The sequence below is a fragment of the Neomonachus schauinslandi genome, chromosome X, assembly GCF_002201575.2.
Source record: "Neomonachus schauinslandi chromosome X, ASM220157v2, whole genome shotgun sequence".
NCBI lineage: Eukaryota > Metazoa > Chordata > Mammalia > Carnivora > Phocidae > Neomonachus > Neomonachus schauinslandi.
This window is the reverse complement of record NC_058419.1, coordinates 61,309,534-61,331,778: the sequence shown is the minus strand read 5'-3', so window position 1 is coordinate 61,331,778 and position 22,245 is coordinate 61,309,534. Positions and strand designations below refer to the sequence as shown.

The 22,245-nt window shown below is 37.8% G+C and overlaps 2 non-coding genes across 2 annotated transcripts; both read right to left on the bottom strand.

Moving 5' to 3' along the window:
* Window positions 1-10,745: 10,745 nt before the first annotated feature.
* LOC123323514 lies at window positions 10,746-10,896 on the bottom strand. The gene has a single exon (XR_006539450.1). It is a non-coding gene; the product is annotated as a small nucleolar RNA SNORA62/SNORA6 family (small nucleolar RNA).
* A 253-nt stretch (window positions 10,897-11,149) lies between these two features.
* On the bottom strand, window positions 11,150-11,256 carry LOC123323447. The gene has a single exon (XR_006539392.1). It is a non-coding gene; the product is annotated as a U6 spliceosomal RNA (small nuclear RNA).
* Between the last annotated feature and the right edge of the window lie 10,989 nt (window positions 11,257-22,245).

Sequence of the window (22,245 nt, the reverse complement as noted above, 5' to 3'; positions counted from 1 at the left end):
CACCAAAGAAATACAAACAATTATAAGAACATATTATTAGCAACTATATGCCAGCAAATTTGATATTCTGGAAGAAATGGATCCATTCCTAGAGATGTATTAACTACCAAAACTGAACCAGGAAGAAAATAGAAAACCTGAACAGACCTGTAACCACTAAGGAAATTGAAGCAGTCATCAAAAATCTCCCAACAAACAAACCCCAGGGGCAGATGGCTTCCCAGGTGAATTCTACCAAACATTTAAAGAAGAATTAATACCTATTCTTCGGAAACTGTTCCAAGAAATAGAAATGGAAGGAAAACTTCCAAACTCGTTTTATGAGGCCACCATTACCTTGATCCCTAAACCAGACAAAGACCCCATCAAAAGGGAGAATTACAGACCAATATCCTTGATGAATATGGATGCAAAAATTCTCACCAAAATACTAGCCAGTAGGATCCAACAGTACATTAAAAGGATTATTCAACATGACCAAGTGGGATTTATCCCTGGGCTGGAAGGTTGGTTCAACATCCGCAAATCAATCAATGTGATATAGTACATTAACAAAAGAAAGATCAAGAACCATATGATCCTCTCAATAGATGCAGAAAAAGCTTTTGACAAAGTACAGCATCCTTTCTTGATCAAAACTCTTCAGAGTATAGGGATAGTCGGTATGTACCTCAATATCATAAAAGCCATCTATGAAAAACCCACAACGAATATCATTCTCAATGGGGAGAAACTGAGAGATTTCCCCCTAAAGTCAGGTACAGGCTGCCGATGTCCAGTATCATCACTGCTATTCAACATAGTATTAGAAGTCCTAGCCACAGCAATCAGACAACAACAAAAAATAAACGGCATCCGAATCAGCAAAGAAGAAGTCAAACTCTCATTGTTTGCAGATGATATGACACTTTATGTGGAAAACCCAAAAGACTCCACCCCAAAACTGTTAGAACTCATACAGGAATTCAGTAAAGTGGTAGGATATAAAATCAATGCACAGAAATCAGTGGCATTCCTATACACCAAGAAGACAGAAGAAAGAGAAATTAAGGAGTCGATCCCATTTACAATTGCACCCAAAACCATAAGATACCTAGGAATAAATCTAACCAAAGAGGCAAAGAATCTCTACTCAGAATACTATAAAATACTCATGAAGGAAATTGAGGAAAACACAAAGAAATGGAAAAACTTCCCATGCTCATGGATTGGAAGAACAAATATTGTGAAGATGTCAATGCTACCTAGAGCAATCTACACATTCGATGCAATCCCTATCAAAATACCATCAACTTTTTTTCAAAGAAATGCAGCAAATCATCCTAAAATTTGTATGGAACCAGAAAAGACCCCGAATAGCCAGAGGAATGTTGAAAAAGAAAAGCAAAGCTGGTGGCATCACAATTCCGGGCTTCAAGGTCTATTACAAAGCTGTAATCTTCAAGATGGTATGGTCCTGGCACAAAAACAGACACATAGATCAATGGAACAGAATAGGGAGCCCAGAAATGGACCCTCAACTCTATGGTCAACTAATCTTCAACAAAGCAGGAAAGAATGTACAATGGCAAAAAGACAGTCTCTTCAACAAATGGTGTTGGGAAAATTGGACGGCCACATGCAGAAGAATGAAACTGGACCATTTCCTTACACCACACACAAAAATAGACTCAAAATGGTTGAAAGACCTAAATGTGAGACAGGAGTCTGTCAAAATCCTAAAGGAGAACACAGGCAGTAACCTCTTCGACCTCAGCCACAGCAACTTCTTCCTAGATATATCGCCAAAGGCAAGGGAAGCAAGGGCAAAAATGAACTATCGGGACTTCATCAAGATAAAAAGCTTTTGCACAGAAAAGGAAACAGTCAACAAAACCAAAAGACAACCGACAGAATGGGAGATGATATTTGCAAATGACATATCAGATAAAAAGCTAGTATCCAAAATCTATAAAGAACTTCTAAACTCAACACCCAAAGAACAAATGATCCAATCAAGAAATGGGCAGAAGACATGAACAGACATTTTTCCAAAGAAGACATCCAAATGGCCAACAGACACATGAAAAAGTGCTCCACATCGCTTGGCATCAGAGAAATCCAAATCAAAACCTCAATGAGGGCTCCTGGGTGGCTCAGTTGGTTAAGCGACTGCTTTCAGCTCAGGTCATGATCCTGGAGTCCCAGGATCGAGTCCCGCATTGGGCTCAGCAGGGGGTCTGCTTCTCCATCTGACCCTCTTCCCTCTCATGCTCTCTGTCTCTCATTCTCTCTCTCAAATAAATAAATAAAAATATTAAAAAAAAAAACCTCAATGAGATACCGCCTCTCATGAGTCAGAATGGCTAAAATTAATAAGTCAGGAAATGACAGATGTTGGTGGGGATGCGGAGAAAGGGGAACCCTCCTTCATTTTTGGTGGGAATGCAAGCTGGTGCAGCCACTCTGGAAAACAGTATGGATGTTCCTCAAAAAGTTGAAAATAGAGCTACCATATGACCCAGCAATTGCACTACTGGGTATTTACCCCAAAGATACAAATGTAGGGATCTGAAGGGGTACGTGCACCCCAATGATTATAGCAGCAATGTCCACAATAGCCAAAGTATGGAAAGAGCCAAGATGTCCATCAACAGATGAATGGATAAAGAACATGTGGTATGAATATACAAAGGAACATTATGCAGCCATCAAAAGGAATGAGACCTTGCCATTTGCAACGGCATGGATGGAACTGAAGGGTATTATGTTGAGTGAAATAAGTCAATCAGAGAAAGACATGTATCATATGACCTCACTGACATGAGGTATTCTTAATCTCAGGAAACAAACTGAGTGTTGCTGGAGTGGTGGGGGTGGGAGGGATGGGGTGGCTAGGTGATAGACATTGGGGAAGGTATGTCCTATGGTGAGTGCTATGAATTGTGTAAGACTGCTGAATCACAGACCTGTACCTCTGAAACAAATAATACATTATATGTTAGAAAAGAAAAAATGAAGAAGCTAGCAGGAAGGGTAAAATGAAGGGGGGGAAATCGGAGGGGGAGACGAACCATGAGAGACTATGGACTCTGAGAAACAAACTGAGGGTTCTAGAGGGGAGGGGGTGGGGGATGGGTTAGCCTGGTGATGGGTATTAAAGAGGGCATGTACTGCATGGAGCACTGGGTGTTATACGCAAACAATGAGTCATGGAACACTACATCAAAAACTAATGATGTAATGTATGTTGCTTAATGTAACATAAAAAAAAAAAGAAGAAGAAAAACTAAGGATGTATTATATGGTGACTAACATAATAAAATAAAATTTAAAAAATAAAAGAGAGATACAGAAAACACACACACACAGGTATGTTTGTATGGATTATTCAGTCATAAAGAAGAATGAAATCTTGCCGTTTACAAAGACAGGGACAGAGTTAGGGTGTAATGTTAAGTGGAATACATCAGTCAGAGAAAGGCAAATACTATATGAGCTCACTTTTATGTGGAATTTAAGTAAGAAGTCAGATGAACACATGGGTAAGGGGAAAAGAAAAAAATGGGAGGGAAACAAGTCATAAGTGACTCTTAATGATAGAGAGAAAACAGGGTTGATGGAGGGAAGTGGGTGGGGACTGGGATAGATGGGTGATGGGTATTTAAGAAAGCACTTTTTTGTAATGAGCATTGGGCATTGTATGTAAGTGATGAATCACTCAATTCTACTGCAGAAACCAATGTTGCACTGGATGTTAACTAATTAAAATTTAAATTAAAAAAATAGTATAAGAGAGAAAGAAAGAAAGAAAGAAAGAAAGAAAGAAAGAAAGAAAGAAAGAAGAAAGAAAGAAAGAGAAGAAAGAAAGAAAGAAAGAAAGAAGAAAGAAAGAAAGAAAGAAAGAAAGAAAGAAAGAAAGAAAGAAAGAAAGAAAGAAAGAAAGAAAAAGAAAGAAAGAAAGATAGGATCCAGAAATTATGGTCTTTCAAGTTCCTCAGATCCTTACAAAATTCAGCAAAGGTTGAAAAAGACTGATTTAGAAGCAGAGGACAAGTATTAGAATAGTAAAACTGGAAGTAGGGAGTTAAGATATTACTGCAATAGTACAGGCAAGAGTGATGAGGCCATGAACAAAGGTAAATAGCTGGAGAGCTAGAGAATTTGGGGTAACTGGGATATTAAGACTAGCTCATGTAGGGTTTGGTGATTGATTGCATATGAGAGTGAGGGAGTGGGTGATATTATGGATGAATCCCAGCTTTCTGACTTGGGGTTTGAGTGGATGCAGGTGCAATGCAACAAGATAGAAATCACAGGTAGAGAAATTTGGAAGAAGACTACCATTTTATATCAAAGGTGGGGGTAAAGAGACAAGTGACCTGAAGTTGTTATTCTTTAATATCATTTCCCAGACTTTTGTGTACAAAAAAAAAAAAATTACCTGAGAAATCTGTTAAAATACAAATTCTTATTCTCTCCCCAATTTCCATTTAGGAAGACTTGGAATGGGACCCAGTGATCTGCTTTTTTCTTTTCTTTTTTAAAATAGCTCCCGTATAGGCACCTGGGTGGCTCACTCAGTTAAGCTTCCACCTGATTTCAGCTCAGGTCATGATCTCAGGGTTGTGAGATTGAGCCCGTGTGAGGCTCCACACTTAGCATGGAGTCCACTTGAGATTCTCTCTCCCTCTGCCTCTGCCCATTGATGCTCCCTCTTTCTCTCTCTAAAAATAAATAAATAAAATCTTTAAATGGCCTCAATACAGTATATAAACTCTTTAAAATTGTACTGAGAAACATTTAAAAATAAAGCTGAAAGTTAATTGAAAATTGCACTAAAAGTCTATTTCATGCCTATAAATTGACAGCTACTAGTGACAAAAGAAAATTTTGATCTTCATAGAAATTTAATAATTTTTTACACAGCTTTATAAAATGTTCACTCTGTAAAAGAGAAATGATTTTAATGCAAAATTGAAATTGTAAAAGCCCCCATGTTAGTGATTGCAAATTAATCTAGATATCAATTAACTTTAATGAAATACTTCTATTGTTATAATTAAAAGTAACCAATGTTTATGGAAGTATTTGCCGATCCATCTCAGTAAACATCTTTTGTATCATCACTGCACATTCATTCCATCTTCAGGAATTTCAGAATCTCTTTGTTCTCCTTTGCCTTGTAAAACATTTCAAAATCCTAAAAGGAATTAAAATTAACTTGTAATAACAATGCTGATTATTTCCACTTATGAAATCATTAAATTCAAGTGTCTAGTAAGTTTGCTAATCATCTTGTTTGGGCCTTTGCAAACATCTGACAGCTATGTTAGATTAAAAAAAAAAATTCCCACTGGTATCAGTCATTTCATACTATAATGTATGATGAAAAATACTGTGTATCTCAAAACAAGCAGCATGATATATTTTGCTTTTATGATATTTTTTTCATAATGAAGTACACATTGCCTTATCTTCAGGACCATAATTAAGTTATTGTATAAATGAAGAACCCTGGGCCTCACAGCCCATAAATGTATTGTTTCCCCATGCATATGACCTTAAGACATGAAAATAAATAAAATAAAATAAAAATGGACATTTACTCTTACTCCACAATATTCTTGGCCGTTGAATATCTGAGGTGGTAGAGCCTTAGGGGTGGAAACTTTCATCCTCATTTCTTGAAGTACTTTCAAACTGACAGAAATATCTATTAATTCATACTTTATTTTGTAAATATCTAAAATTCTGGTAACTTCTTCCTGTCTCTGCTTCACCTAGATAGACAAAAATATAGAGAGATAGAATGATGTTAATCAACTGACCCTAATGGTTTATGTTTTGTTTTGCCCCTCTATTATGCTATGGAGGGGGAATAGTTTTTAATGGTGTGATGTTTCTTTGAGGAGCAAAAATTAGGTAATTTTCTTATGATAAACACATACACACACATATAGTATATATGTAATATGTAAATATGTTTAATATGTATATGAAGAAATACAGTACAGTGTCAGTAGGAATTAAAATCTCTAATGGGCTCTAAATATTTGCCATATTGATTTCATACTGCACATGAAGTGGTATGAACATTCTGCTAACAGTTGAAGCACACTTTTCAACTCATCATTACATTAATTTATGCTAATATCTATGGTATCTCTGTGTAGGAAATGGACATGATACCAGGTTTTTACATTTGAAGGAACATACTACATATTCTAAACCATAATCAGAGACAATGCCTAAGTACAGAGATAAAATCCACAGAATGAGAAAATAAAGTACATCAGACAATTAAGATTTATAAATAATGTGAGTGAATAAAAGTCACCAGTTCTTCCTATATCCTCTTATATGAACTGTAAGATTTGTATTAGTTGCTAAAATACTGTATATCCCCCACATTGTCTTTTCCTCTGAAACACTACTGCTAAAGTAAAATTGTAATAATTGGTTATCTTTTAAACATATTTTATAACTACAATTTTTTTGTTAATAACTGTAACATAAATCTTAAAATTTGAGTTTTCTACATTTTTCACATGACAATCTTAGGCAATTTTGCCACATAAAATCTCTGATACTAGAATGAGAAAACATATGTGAAAGCAATTTGACAAGTACAAACCCCAGCTTATTCAAGTATAATTTCTACAAAAGTGCATGGCAGAAAGCTTTTTGTTTGACGACTTAAAAATGTAATCCAGTCATGGTTAGAAAACCCTGTCTATTTGCAACTGATAGCTGAGAAGTTTCTGAAAGTCCATTATGCAACATTTCTACTTTCTGAGGCTCATTAGTTTTTAAAATTGCAATGGTGCATGTGATTTGTCACATTTTTATAGTGTTTTTTCAAAACTTTCTCAGAGGAACCTCATTAAGAGAACAGTTACTTAAACCAGTGCTACACTGAATGTGGTTCATAAGACCAACAGCATCAGCCTTATCCCACCCCAAAACTACAGAATCTGAGAGTGGCTCCCAGGAATGTTTTAACAAGCCCTCCAGATGAATTTCATGTTACAGTTTGAGAAAAACAGACCAAGAGTTGGGTGAGTCTTCTGCTGCATCCATTGTGGTCCTTATTGATTCTAAATCATTCCCTCTTACAGACTCTTAGTACCATATCTGATAAAATAAATCACAATGTTAAAAAAAATAGTCAAAAGGCCCATAATTTTATTTTTAAAACTGCTTCTTGTTATTGTTGTTTCTTAGTATCTGGGTGAAATCCCAAATCTAGTTGATAAAGCTTTCTGCAAAAGCAATGTACTCTTTCTAGGCTGAGAACAAATCTCATTGCTCCCTGCATCTATCATGGTGTCTTGACACACAGAAGGAGTGTGATGAATGTTAACCATTTAGAATCAATTCCAAATTCTTCAGTTTTCATGCTTCTCCAAAACTTTTGCAGAATGAGGATCTTAGCCATATGATGGTCCTTCTATAGCTAAGCTGTCTAATGTGATAACCATTAGCCAGCCACATGAGACTATTGAGTACCTGAAGTGTGGCTAGTCCAAAATAAGATTCTCTGTAAGTACAATATACATACTGGACTTCGAGGACTTAATAAGAAAATAACATACATAACATCTCTTTTTAGATATTGATTATATATTGCAATGATAAAATTTTGTATATTTTGTGTTAAATAAAGCATATTAAAATTAATCTCGTCTTTTTTTTTAAGTCACTACTAGAAAATTTAAGATTACATATATGGCTCACAATATGTTGCTGTTGGAAACCACTGTTGTACAATATTTCCTACAACGTGGTCAAAATAATTTATCTAAACTGTAATCTGAGACATGTCTGATCTATGCAAATACATGTTCTTCTTAGAAATTACCAGTTTGTTTTTTGGGGGCTACCAGTCTTCTCTGAGGATTTGGGCCATTTACTCACTGACATTTTCCCTCTCCTATCCTAAACAGTGTTCTTTATCTCTTCCATCTGCCATCCTAAACATCCTAAAGAACAGGGTTCTTTATCTCTTCCATTTGAAACATCTGCAAATGTATTAGAAATACTTAAGTTGGCTGAGCTCAGGACTCAGAAACCTCCCAGACCAACAGAACCGGTTAGTTCTTAGAGCACCTCCCAGACCAACAAAACCGGTTAGTTCTTCTAGCACAACCTGGGTGAGGACAATAACCACATTTTCTGTTCTCCCCTGTACCTCCCATCCCTGAAAACCTAGAGAGGAGGGTGCTGAAGAATGAAAAGGCAAAATGGGGATGGTAACGTCTTAGCACAACCCTAAAGTCCCCAACTAGAGTGTCTTCACTCTAGTCTTTTTTGCCCTCTAAGGCCCTTTTCTTTCCACTCACCTCCCTGGACCCTGACACGCTGGTATAATAGACTTTAATGGAGCTCATTATTTCCACTACAAGGCTACTTTGGAGAAGTAACCCAGAATCAGTCACTTCGCTACTGCTTCAGGCTGAGCTATGCAAAGTCCCAAAGCCTGGCCCTGCCCCTTTCCGAGACTGTTGCTAAGGGCCATCGGCCTGAGCACTCTGGATTGGCTGGGAAACTCGTGCCATTGTGGCGCAGGAAGCCGCTGCCTGGTGACTGTCGGCCTGGGGGGAGGGGAAGAACTCTGGGGTGTTAAACTGTTAAGGCCTTTTCTCTCCTCATCTGCAAGGTGCAGGGGAGGACTGGATGGAAGAACTAATGGACTCCACATTCCTACTGCTTCTCCCATCTCCCTGCTTGGGAATGGTGGTAAGCATGAGCTTTTGTGTCTGGCAACAGCAGCTGCGAATGAGGGACTGAGACACTGGGGAACAAAATGACCAAAATACAACGTGATGAGTAAAGAAACAGGTAAAATAAAACTTGTATTGCCTAAGTTTGTAAGGACAGAGTAAATGGTGCCAGTGCTTACTTGGAGGGGAGGGGACCACCAAAGCAACTTTGATGCGTTTTTTCTTAGCCCGGGGAAGTGCCTCCTTTCTCTCTCCGGTGCCCCTCCCTTTTTGAGGACAACATGCTTTCTGTCTGGGAGTTGACATTTTGGTTTATGTGATAGTGGGTGCAATAGAGGCTAACTCTCCTAGCACTTCTTCCCTCCACCCCGTGTAAAAAGATGACCTCATGCTTTAATGTCCATTTCCTCTTCAATACATTCGTAGCTCATTATTCTAGCCTTTATTTTCAAGTAGTTGAAGATAGCAATAATATTTACAGGATTTTTTGGATTTGTCAAAAATGAGCAGTGGAAATTGACGGTGAAGGACTAAAGAACCTCAGCACCAGCTTTTGTGCTAGGCAAATTTGGATTCCATGGCTCCACAACTTAATAATTGTGGATCTTTAGCAAGTTACTTCCTTCTGAATGCCATTTTCTCAATCATTAGAATGTGAATGGTGATGCCTTTCTGACAACATCATGGTGAGGATTAAATGAATTGAGTATGTAAAGTATTTGGCACATGATCTGATATGTCAGTAGTTCAGAAAATGATAATTATTATTGATGATAAGTGTCAGAGAGCTTGCATGATGTTTAGGAACAAGCACATCAATATGAATAAGATAAAGCATTTACCTTCAAGTTACTCACAGAGTGATATCTGATAAAGTGAGGTAAATGCAATGTAGAGAAATCTAAACCAGGCTACATGGGTCAAGGCAGGTATCCCTGAAGAAGTGAGAGCTAATCAGAAATCTGAAAGATGTGTAGTATGCCAGGAAATTATAAGAATGGAGAAGTTTTAGGTAGAAGGAACAGTCATGAAGCAATGTAGTAATTGGAGCTTTGGGAGCAAGTTGGAGGAATAGAAACTGAGGAAATAAACAGTAAAAAAACACATAAACCTTCAGGTTTCATGTCAGATTTTGACTTTTAGTCTTTTCAAGGCTGTTTCTTGTTTTATAAAAAAGAAATCATAACTTGGAGATTTACTGTGAAGATTAAATGAGTGCAGATGTTGCCTAAGAGCATCTTTCACTTATGAGATACTCAATAAATTATATCTTTTATTATTAACCCATGGATGATTAGATACCACTGAAGGATTTAGCTATTGGTATGAAAGGTGGATCAATCTAACATGTCAAGTGGATTTGAAAGGGGCAAGATTGGGAGCAGCTGCAGCAATACAAAAATGAAAATGATAGTAGTGAAAGGCAAAGATATTTAGGACAGGAGACTGCTAGAGTTTGGATATAGGAGTGAGAGAGGCAAAGGAGATGGGACATAACCAAAGAAGGAGTCTAGGTTAGGAACAATTTGCAATCTCCATTTTCTTTTAATATTCGTTTGTTGCAGCAGTGGTGGAAAACCTACTTTTTACAGTTGTTTTCATTATCTTTCTGGTGTGAGATTGTGACTTATTTTCTCGATTTGCTGTGAGCTGTTACTTTGGGTGCCAAGCTAAATTGATGCACTATTTGTTACAAGAGGATGTCTTTGGCAACCTAAAAGAAATTGGTTAGTATCACATACAGAATTTGAATTAACCTATTATATGGGATGTTTGTGATAATTATTTTGAAGTAATTATTTGTAAAACAAGAACTCTACTGATAATCATAGCTGAAAGTATCAACTATGTAGATTTTTGTTTATGCTTCCAAGTCTACTTTGGCAGTTTGTATCTGAGTTCAAAATTATTCTAAAGAATGGACCAGACACTTAAAAGTTTGGAAAAAATATATATTCTAAAGAAGGTAGTGAGTTTTTTCTTGTCCTTTTATGTGTGTGACTTATTTTTTTATTTATTTAATTTTATTTTTATCTTTTTACTTGCAGCAAGAATTACTATCAAACTCCATTCATTGGGCCAGAGACCCTTGTGTTAGTGAAAGACTTGCCCATCATGTAGCATACTATGTACACTTTTGAGTTCATCAGCCAGCTAGTGGCCTCAACTCCAAGCTCTAACAATATGCATGACTTATTTATTTTTTGATCATGCAAATAATACATGAATTCATGAACATTGTAGAAGTCAGACCATATACAATTACAGAGAGTAAAAAGTAAAATTACATCTTCACCTTCTCTCTGCAAGCTTCCTCCCAGAGGAAACTGCTATTAACATTTTGATCTGTATCATTTTTTCACAAACATGATGACATTTATTAAGTCAGTTATAAGAGAAGAAGTCACTTATAATAGGAAGTTAAGTACAAAGGCTGCTTTTAAAAAAATATGGAATGCTTCATGAATTTGCATGTCATCCTTGCACAGGGGCCATGGTAATCTTCTCTGTATTGTTCCAATTTTAGTGTATGTGCTGTTGAAGTGAGCACAAGTAAACATGCTTTGAAGCAAGACTGCCTGGGTTCAAACTCAGACTATACTACTTACAACTGTGTAATATAGAACATCATACCTAACTTCTCTGTGCCTCTGTTTTATCATAGGTGAAATAGAAATTACAATATCTGTTTTATAGAGATGCTATGTTGGTTAAATTAGTGTATGTGAAGTATTAGAAAATTGACACATAGTACACACTCAATACATGATGGAATCATATTGTATATATTGTTCTGCAAATTGCATTCCATTAGTACAGATAAAGGAAATACAGTGTACTGATTAAGAGCATGGGTTCTAAATCCAATTGCCTGGTTCAAATCCTAGTTTAACCATTTACTAGAATTATGAACTTCAACAATTATATAACATTTTTCTGTCTTTGTTTCCTTTGTAAAGTGAAAATAATAGCTTATGTTTTTTACGTTTTTATTTCAATTCCAGTTAGTTAATATACAGTGTAATATTAGTTTCAGGGGTACTATATACTGATTAAAACATCCATACAACATCTAGTACTCATGACAACAAGTGTATTCCTTAATCCCCCTCACCTATTTAACACATCCCCCCCACACCCACCTCTATTCTAGTAACCATCAGTTTGTTCTCTATAGTTAAGAGTCAGTTTCTTGGTTTGCCTCTCTTTTTTTGTCCCTTTGCTTTTTTTTTTTTTCTTAAATTCCACATATGTGTGAAATAATGTGGTATTTGTCTTTCTCTGACTTATTTCACTTAGCACAATACTCTCTAGCTTCATCCATGTTCTTCCAAAAGGCAATATTTAATTCTTTCTTATGGCTCAGTAACATTCCATTATGTCTGCATATACACATACATATACATATACATATACATATACATATACATATACATATAAATAACACATCTTCTTCTTTTAAAAAAAAGATTTTATTTATTCATTTATCAGAGAGAAAGGGCACAAGCAGAGGGAGCAGCAGGCAGAGGGAGAAGCAGGCTCCCTGTTGAGCAAGGAGCCCAATATGGGACTCAATCCCAGGACACTGGGGATCATGACCTAACCTGAAGGCAGACACTTAACTGCCTGAGCCACCCAGGTGTCCCTAGATATCACATCTTCTTTATACATTCATCAGTACATGGACACAGGGCTTTTTCCATGATTTGGCTGTTGTAGATAATGCTACTATAAACATTGGGGTGTACCTATCCTATTGAAATAGTATTTTTGTATTCTTTGGGTAAATATCTAGCAGTGCAAATCTGGATAGTAGGGTAGTTAAGAAGAATTAATACCTATTTTACTCAAACTAGTCCAAGAAATAGAAAAGGAAGGAAAACTTCCAAAATCATTCTATGAAGCCAGCATTATCCTGATCCCAAAACCAAATAAAGACACCACTAAAAAAAGACAACTAAAGACCAATACCCCTGAGAAAAACAGATGCAAAAATTCTCAATAAAATACTATTAAAACGAATCCAACAATAAATTTTAAAAAATTGTACACCATGACCAAGTGGGATTTATTCCTGGGTTGCAAGCGTGGTTCAATATTCACAAACCAATCAATGTGATACATCACATTAATAAAAGAAAGGATAAGAACCATATGATCATTTCAATAGATGCAGAAAAAGCACTTGGCAAAGTACAACGTCCATTCATGATAAAAACCCTCAACAAAGTAGGTTTTGAACAAATATACCTCAACATCATAAAGGCCATATATGAAAAACCCACAACTAACATCATCCTCAATGTGAAAAACTGAGGGTTTTTTTTCTCCATGGTCAAGAACAAGACAGGGATGTCCACTCTCACCACTGTTATTTAACATAGTACTGGAAGCCCTAGCCTCAGCAATCAGACAACAAAAAGAAATAAAATACATCCCAATCAGCAAGGAAGAAGTCAAACTTTCACTATTTGCAGATGACATGATACTATATATAGAAAACCTGAAAGATTCCACTGAAAAACTGCTACAACTAATACATGAATTCAGTAAAGTTGCAGTATACTAAATCAACATACAGAAATCTGTTGCATTTATATACACCAATAATGAAGCAGCAGAAAGAGAAATTAAGGAATCAACACCATTTGTAATTGCACCAAAACCCATAAGTTACCTAAAAATAAACCTAATCAAAGAGGTGAAAGGCCTCTACTCTAAAAACTATAAAACATTTGTGAAAGAAATTGAAGATGACACAAAGAAATGGAAAGACATTCCAAGCCAAGAACAAATATTGTTAAAATGTCTATACTGCCCAAAGCAATCTACACATTTGGATTCCCTATCAGAATACACTGGCAATTTCCACAGATCTAGAACAAACAATCCTAAAGTTTGTATGGAACCACAAAAGACTCCAAATAGCCAAAGCAATCTTGAAAAAGAAAAGCAAAGCTGGAGGCATCACAATTCTGGACATCAAGTTATATTACAAAGTGATCAAAACAGTATAGTACTGGCACAAAAATAGAAACATAGATAAAGGAACACAATAGAAAACCCAGAAACAAACCTACATCTATATGGTCAATTAATCTTCAAAAAAGCAGGAAAGAATATGCAATGGGCTAAGGGCAGTCTCTTCTACAAATGGTGTTGGGAAAACTAGACAGCTACATGAAAAAGAATGGAGCTGGACCACTTTCTTACACCATACACAAAATGAAATTCAAAATGGATGAAAGACCTAATATGAAACCTAAAACATAAAAATCCTAGAAGAGAACACAGGCAGTAACCTCTTTGACATTGGCTGTAGAAACTTCCTTCTAGATATGTATCTTGAGACAAGGAAAACAAAATAAAAAATAAACTATTGGGACTGCATCAAAATAAAAAGATTGGGATGCCTGTGTGGCTCTGTGGATTAAGTGTCCAACTCTTGATTTTAGCTCAGGTCATGATCTCAGGGTTGTGAGATTGAGCCCTCCTTAAGATTCTCTCTCTCCCTCTCCCTCTACCCTTCCCCCATCTCTCTACCCTCTTTAAAAAATGATATAAATAAATAAACAAACTAACAAATAAAAAGCTTCTGCACAGAGAAGGAAATAATCACCAAAACTAAAAAGCAACCTACTGAATGGGAGAAGATATTTGCAAATGGCATCTCCAATAAAGGGTTAGTATCCAAAATATATAAAGAACTTATAAAACTCAACACCCAAAAAATGAATGATCCAATTATAATATGGGCAGAAGACACGAATAGACATTTTTCCAAAGAAGACATACAGACAGCTGGCACAGGAAAAGATGCTCAACATCACTGATCATCAGGGAAATGCAAATCAAAACTACTATATCTACCACCTCTTACCTGTCAGAATGGCTAAAATCAACAACACAAGAAACAACAGATGTTTTCAAAGATGTGGAGAAAGGGGAACCCTCTTGCACTGCTGCGGGGAGTGCAAACTGGTGCAGCCACTCTGGAAATAGAGTTTCCTCAAAAAGTTAATAAAACTACCTTATGATCCAACAATTGTACTACTAGGTATTTACCCCCAAAATACAAAAATACTAGTTCAAAGGGGGACATGCACCCGGCTGTTTATAACAGCATTATCTACAAAATCCAAATCATAGAAATAGCCCAGGTGTCCACTGATAGATGAATGGATAAAGAATATGTAAAGAAGATGTGGCATGTACATATACTCAGTCATAAAAAAGAATTAAATCTTGCCATTTGTAATGACATGGATGGAGCTAAGAAAGTATTATGCCAAGTTAAATAAGTCAGTCAGAGAAAGACAAATAGCATATATTTCACTCATATGTGGAATGTAAGAAACAAAATAAATGAGCAAAGGGACAAAAAAAGAGAGAGGCAAACCAAAAAACAGAGTCTTGACTACAGAGAACAAACTGATAGTTACCAGAATGGAATTGGGTGGGGAGATGGGTTAAATAAGTGATGGGGATTAAGGAGTGCACTTTTGATGAGCACCAGGTAATGTATGGAAGTGTTGAATCACTACATTATACACCTGAAACTAATATAACACTGTATGTTAACTAACTGTAATTAAAATAAAAACGTTTTAAAAACTGTGCCTTTTGAATCTCTTTATAAATGGGTAAAGACAGTATTTCAAAGTGTTATATATAATATGGCCTCCAATATTCAAAAAGACCACCAGTTCCTGTATTGCATTTTTATTGAAATGGGATACCATATAAGGTCTCTGTCAGATGTTGAGTATTCCAACCTAGTTTTTACCCAGGGACTGGGTAAATGTGGTCACGTGGTAGCTCCATGGAACATTTGGACCCATTGTCAGATGGACTTGGCCAGAATTCCATGTATTATTCTGGCTTCCTTTAAGCCCCCATCCTATCCAGAGAATAATGAGAGCATTTCAGGTCCCCTAGTATCAGTGTCAGCTTCTACCCTATATCTGATAGTTTCTCCTTAAGATCTTTTTTGTCTGATATTAATATTGCTCTATTTATTTTCATTTTCAAATAAACTTTCCCTGTTTATTTTTTTCTATATTTTGCAACTTATATTTGGAGTTTATCTCTTGTTAATAAACATATAGCTGGATTTAACAATTCCACTTTGAGGGGTGCCTGGGTGGATCAGTTGATTGGGCATCTGCCTTCACCTCAGGTCATGATCCCAGTGTCCTGGGATTGAGCCCTGCATCAGGCTCCCTGCTTCTCCCTCTCCCTCTGCTGCTCTCCCTGCTCATTCTCTCTCTCAAATAAATTAAAAAATAAATAAATAAAAATCTTTGTTTGTAAATCACTGCTGTGGTAAGCCACACATTTTGATAGGATATATCATATTCTTGACTGATTGGGTACAGAAAGAAAGATTTCAGTGTATGTGTGGGTACACTTAGGCCTCTTCTATTCTGAAAAGTGAAGAAATTGAACACTCACTTCTTCCTTATGTGTTTCTTCTTTTGGGGATGTCTTCTTTTTCCTTCTCTCTTTTCCCCTGTACTTCTCTTACATGCAGCTAAGATAGTAATACAGTATTAGGACTGTGTGCCAATCTTGGACCTATTTACTATTTGATTCATTCCTCTGACATTTGCTTGCTTTGCTGTGTTTGCCAAGGGGTTGACTCCACTGTGCTGTATTTCTCAGGCTCCCATCAGCTGGCTTCCTGGTGGACTCATCTAATTGTAGGTACTGATAGGAGTTTGGATAGTGAGAAGAATGGAGAAGCCAGAATATTTCTCTGCCTCTTATCTCCTTTGGTGGTATCTCTGGCAGGAGCTCTTCATGACTCTGGCTCCCACTGAAAGTGCTTGTTAATGTTCCAGTTTCTGTCAGGTGATTCTGACCACTGAGATAAGTCTCCAATTCCTTTTTTTTGTCTCCTCAGCCTAAGAGTAGTAGCAGTTTTTATTTCTAATCTTTCTAATTTGTCAACTTTATGTTTTCATTGTAATGTCTCTTTTTCAGGTTACCATCATCTCCCAATGGGTCTCTTTGTTTCTATTCATGTCTCTCACTTACAATGAAGTCACACTTTTTTTTTTCCTAAGAGTGGGAGATGGGGAAGGGGTAGAGGGAGAGAGAGAATTTTTTTTTTTTAAGATTTTATTTATTTATTTGCGAGAGAGAGAATGAGAGACAGAGAGCATGAGAGGGAGGAGGGTCAGAGGGAGAAGCAGACTCCCTGCTGAGCAGGGAGTCCGATGCGGGACTCGATCCTGGGACTCCAGGATCGTGACCTGAGCCAAAGGCAGTCACTTAACCAACTGAGCCACCCAGGCGCCCCGGGAGAGAGAGAATCTTAAGCAGGCTCAACACCCAGTGTGGAGCCTGATGTGGAGCCAGATCTCATAACCCTGAGATCATGACCTGAGCTGAAATCAAGAGTCAGATAATTAACCAACTGAGCCACGCAGACACCCCTCTTTTATTTCACATTTTCTTTTTAAATTCCTGCAATTTGCTATGATCTTTCTCTAGTTGTTTACATCTCTATTTTGTTTTGCCATTGACATTCATTACTTTTTGTCAAACTATCTTCAAATTTTCTTCCTTTGGGTCTCAGATCAGATTTTTTCCTTCTAGGAAGTTTTCTTTGTCTTCTTTCTTTTCTTAGTCTGGGTTAAGTACCTTGATTCTGTGCTCCTTGGTATCATGTACTTCCTCAATCACTAATCACCCTACATTAGAATTGAGTTTTTAAAATTTGTATGTCCCATTAGTTTGTACCACAAAGGCAAACCATATATTGGAAGTGCCTAGCAGGAAACACAATAGTTAACTGTCAGTTCTATACCTATTGTTGAGTGAAACTCGCTTATTGTATTCTAAAGACTTTACTTGTCTGCATGCCTGTTTCTCCCACTAAACCACAAGCTCTGTGTTAAAAAGGAATCAGTGTTACTCCTCACATCTGCAGCATCTGGTTCTATGCCTGCATAGCATAACAGGTGTACATAAAATGCATAGCAAATGATTTTGAACTAAACACTAAACCTTATTTTGAAGAGAAAGGAATAGAAGTTCACAAAGGTTAAGTAAACTGCCCTAAGTCATACAACTAGCATCTAAGATGGCAGCAGAGTAGGGGACCTTGTTTCAACTGGTACCTTGAATTTAGCTGGATATCTGTCAAAACATTCTGAACATAAATTCAACCTGAGATGTAAGAAGATGGGTTCCATATGTAAAATCGAGGGAGAAACAGGCCGGAGCTGAGGGCAGCTCTCAACTCACCTCTTGTTTACGAGGTTAGTACTGTTGCCCCGTGTGTGCATGCAGGCCTAAAGGCAACCCCCTAACTCGAAGGAACAACTCTGCTGAGAATCCGTGCTTCAGCTAAAAAAGCCGTTCCTGAGGGTGGAAGCATTTTGCTGTGTGCATGCGTGAGAGCACTACAAGTGAGTCCGAAGCCATTTTCTGAGTGAGACTCGGGCCCCGGCAGAAGAGAAAACACGACTCCACGTGTTTCATGAAGCTAGCACTGCAGCCCCACTTTTGCATGGAAGTCTAATCCTAGCGTTCTAACTCGAAGAAACAACACTGTAGAGAATGCGTGCTTTAGCTACCATCGACCTCTCTGTGGGAGGAAGCAGTTTAGGTTGTACTGTGGGTGAGATCCTGGGGACGGGTTCCATACGTAAAATCGAGGGAGAAATAGGCCGGAGCCAAAGGCTGCTCTCAACTCACCTCTTGTTTATGAGGCTAATACTGTTCCCCCGTGTGTGCCTGCAGGCAGGCCTAAAGCCAACCACCGAACTCAAAGGAACAAGTCTGTAGAGAATTCCTGCTTAGGCTAAAATAGCCATGCCTGAGGCTGGAAGCATTTTGCTGTGTGCATGCGTGAGTGCACTGCAAGTGAGTCCAAAACCATTTTCCGTGTGAGACTCAGGCCCCGGCAGAAGGCAGAACATGACTGCCCACTTCTTTCCTGAAGCTAGCACTGTGGTCCCACTTTTGCATGGAAGTCTCATCGCTAGCATTCTAACTCGAAGAAACAACACTGTAGAGGGACCGTGCTTTAGCTAGCGCCGTTGTTCGGGTGGGTGGAAATATTTTCAGTGTGTGTGCGTGAGAGCCCTGTAAATGGTCCCATAATTCACTCCGAGAGAGAAACAGCTTCGTTCAGAAGGCAGCTCTCGAATCAGCTCCAATTTCATGAAGCTAGCACTCCTCCTGCATGTTTGCATGGAGGCCTAATTTCCAGGCACCTCCCTCGAAGGAACAACACTGTAGAGAAACCGTGATTTAGCTACCACCGACCGGTCTGTGGGAGGAAGCAGTTTACGGTGTACTGTGGCTGAGAGCCTGGGGAGCGGGTTCCATATGTAAAATTGAGGGAGAAACAGGCTGGAGCAGAAGGCAGCTCTCAACTCACCTCTTGTTTGCGAGGCTAATACTGTTGCCCCATGTGTGCAAGCAGGCCTAAAGGCAACCCCCTAACTTGAAGGAACAACTCTGCTGAGAATCCGGGCTTCAGCTAAAATAGCTGTTCCTGAGGGTGGAAGCATTTTGCTGTGTGCATGCGTGAGCGCACTGCAAGTGAGTCTGAAAGCATTTTCCGAGTGAGACTCAGGCCCTGGCAGAAGGGTCACACCACCCTGAGAGCTGTTGCCCAGTCATGGGTGCATCCTCTTTCTACTCCAAACAGTCGAATCCTCACATTAAACCCATCCCCCCCGATAAGGGGTGGGGCAATTCCACCCAAGCAAAGACACCTGAGAAGCTGAGCAGCAGGCCCCACCCCAAGAAAACAGACTGTAAGAACATATGAATGACAAGTTTATTTCCCACAGGACTGTAAAACTCCAGCACCGGGGGAAAATAATATAGGGAGCTCCAGCTGTTCCCTCACAATTCGTTTATATTTCAGGCTAAAATTTTACATTTCTTTTTTGTTTCTTTTCTTATTCTTTCTTTTTTTTCCCTTTTTTTCCTTATCCTGTTCCCGTTTCAAATAGATTCTTATTTCCCAACCTATGTTTTTAAGTCACTTTTTAACCTTTATATTTGCAACTACGTTTTATAGATTTATGCCCCATATTGACTCATTTTTCACTGTATTCAATTTTATCTTGGTATATATGAATATATATTCTGATTTCTTTGGAATTTTGGGATATATATATATATATATAAAGACAGCAAAAATCAGTCAGGAGCAGGCAGATCACCCTGCTTTGTCCACACTGAGAGATTATAATCCCCCCCTTTTTTTATTGTTTTGGATCATCTTGGCTTTGGTTGCATATCTGTGGTAGCTTTCAACCACTTCAGATTGTTTTTAGAATGCATTTTGCTTGGGTTGTGGTTGATATTTTGGACTCTGTTTATTCGCTCTCCCATCCCCTGACAGAATGACTAGGAGGAGGAACTCCCAAAAAATAAAAGAACCTGAGACAATGTCCCCTGCCAAAAAACTAATGGATATGGATATAAGCAAGATGTCAGAGATAAAATTCAGGATGAAGTCAATAGGTAGGCTTGAAAAAAGCATTAGTGACAATATACAATCTCTAAGGGCAGAAATGAGATCAAGTCAGGGCAAACTTAAAAATGCTACAAATGATATGCAGTCCAAACTAGATACTCTCACAGCCAGGATAAATTAAGTAGAAGAACGAATTACTGATCTAGAGGATAAGCTGAAAGAAAGGAAGGAAGCTGAGGAAGACAAGAAGAGACAGCTAGTAGACCATGAAAATGGACTTAGAGAAATCACTGATGCCATGAAATGATCCAGTGTCAGAATTATTGGGATTCCTGAGGAGGTGGGGAGACAGAGAGGGCTAGACAGTATATTTGAGCAAATCATACCTGAGAACTTCCATAATCTGGGGAAGGAAACAAGCATTCATGTCCAAGAGTGAGAGGACCCCTCCCAAAATCAATGAAAAGACATCAATGCCCTGCCATAGAATAGTGAAGCTTACAAATCTTAGAGCCAAAGAAGCTATATTGAGAGCAGCTAGGGGGAAGAGATTTCTTATCTATGGAGGGAGGAACATCATAATAACATCAGACCTATCCACAGAGACCTGGAAAGCCAGAAGGGGCTGACAAGACATATTCAGGGTACTAAATGAGAAGAATGTGCAACCAAGAATACTTTACCCAGGTAGGCTGTCGTTCAGAATGGATGGAGAGATAAAGAGCTTCCAGGACATGCAGAAACTAAAGAATATGTGACCACCAAGCCAGCCCTGCAAGAAATATTAAGGGGAATTCTATAAATGAAGAAAGACCCCAAGAATAATATAGACCAGAAATTAACAGAGAAAATCTATAGAAACAGGTACTTCACGGGCAATAAATGGCACTAAATTCATATCTTTCAATAGTTACTCTCAACGTGAATGGACTGAATGCTACCATCAAAAGAAACAGGGTTACAGATTTGATTAAAAAACAAAAAAAACACAAAAAAACCCAGAAACCATCCCTATGCTGTCTACAAGAGACTCATTTTGAACCTAGAGACACCTCCAGATTGAAAGTGAGGAGATGGAGAACAATTTACCATGCCAACAACCTCAAAAGAAAGCTAGGGTAGCAATCCTCATATCAGACAAATTAGATTTTAAACCAAATACTGTAGTAAGAGATGTAGAGGGACACTATATCATAATTAAAGGGTCTACCCAACAAGAAAATCTAACAATTGTAAATATCTATGCCTCCAACATGGGAGCAGCCAATTACATAAGCCAACTAACAACCAAAAAAAGAAATATATTGATAATACATTAATAGTAGGAGACTTCAAAACTCCACTCACAGCAATAGACAGATCATCTAAGCAAAAGATCAACAAAGAAACAAGAGCTTTGAATGACACATTGGACCAGATGGACTTCGTAGATGTATACAGAACATTCCATCCTAAAACAACAGAATACCCCTTCTTCTCGAGTGCACGTGGAACTTTCTCCAGAATAGATCACATACTGAGTCACAAATCAGGTCTCAACTGATACCAAAAGATGGAGATTTTTCCCTGCACATTTTCAGACTGCAATGTTTTAAAACTGGAACTCAACCACAAGGAAAACTATGGAAGTAACTCAAACACTTGGATGTTAAAGAGCATCCCGCTAAAGAATGAGTAGTTCAAACAGGAAATTTAGGAACTTAATTCATGCCAACCAATTAAAATGAAAACACATCAGTTCAAAACCTATGGAATACTGCAAAGGCGGTCCTAAGGGGGAAATACATAGCCATCCAAGCTTCACTCAAAAAAGTAGGAAAATCCAGAATGCACAAGCCAACCTTACACCTAAAGGACCTGGAGAAAAGACAGCAAATAAAGCCTAAACCAAGCATAAGAAGAGAAATAATAAAGATTAGGGCAGAAATCAATGACACTAGAAGCTGGTTCTTTGAAAGAATTGATTCCTTAAACCTCTGGCCAGACTTATCCAAAAGAACAGAGAAAGACCCAAATTAATAAAATCATGAATAAAAGGGTAGAGATCACGATTAATACCAAGGAAATAGACACAATTTTTAGAACTTTTTA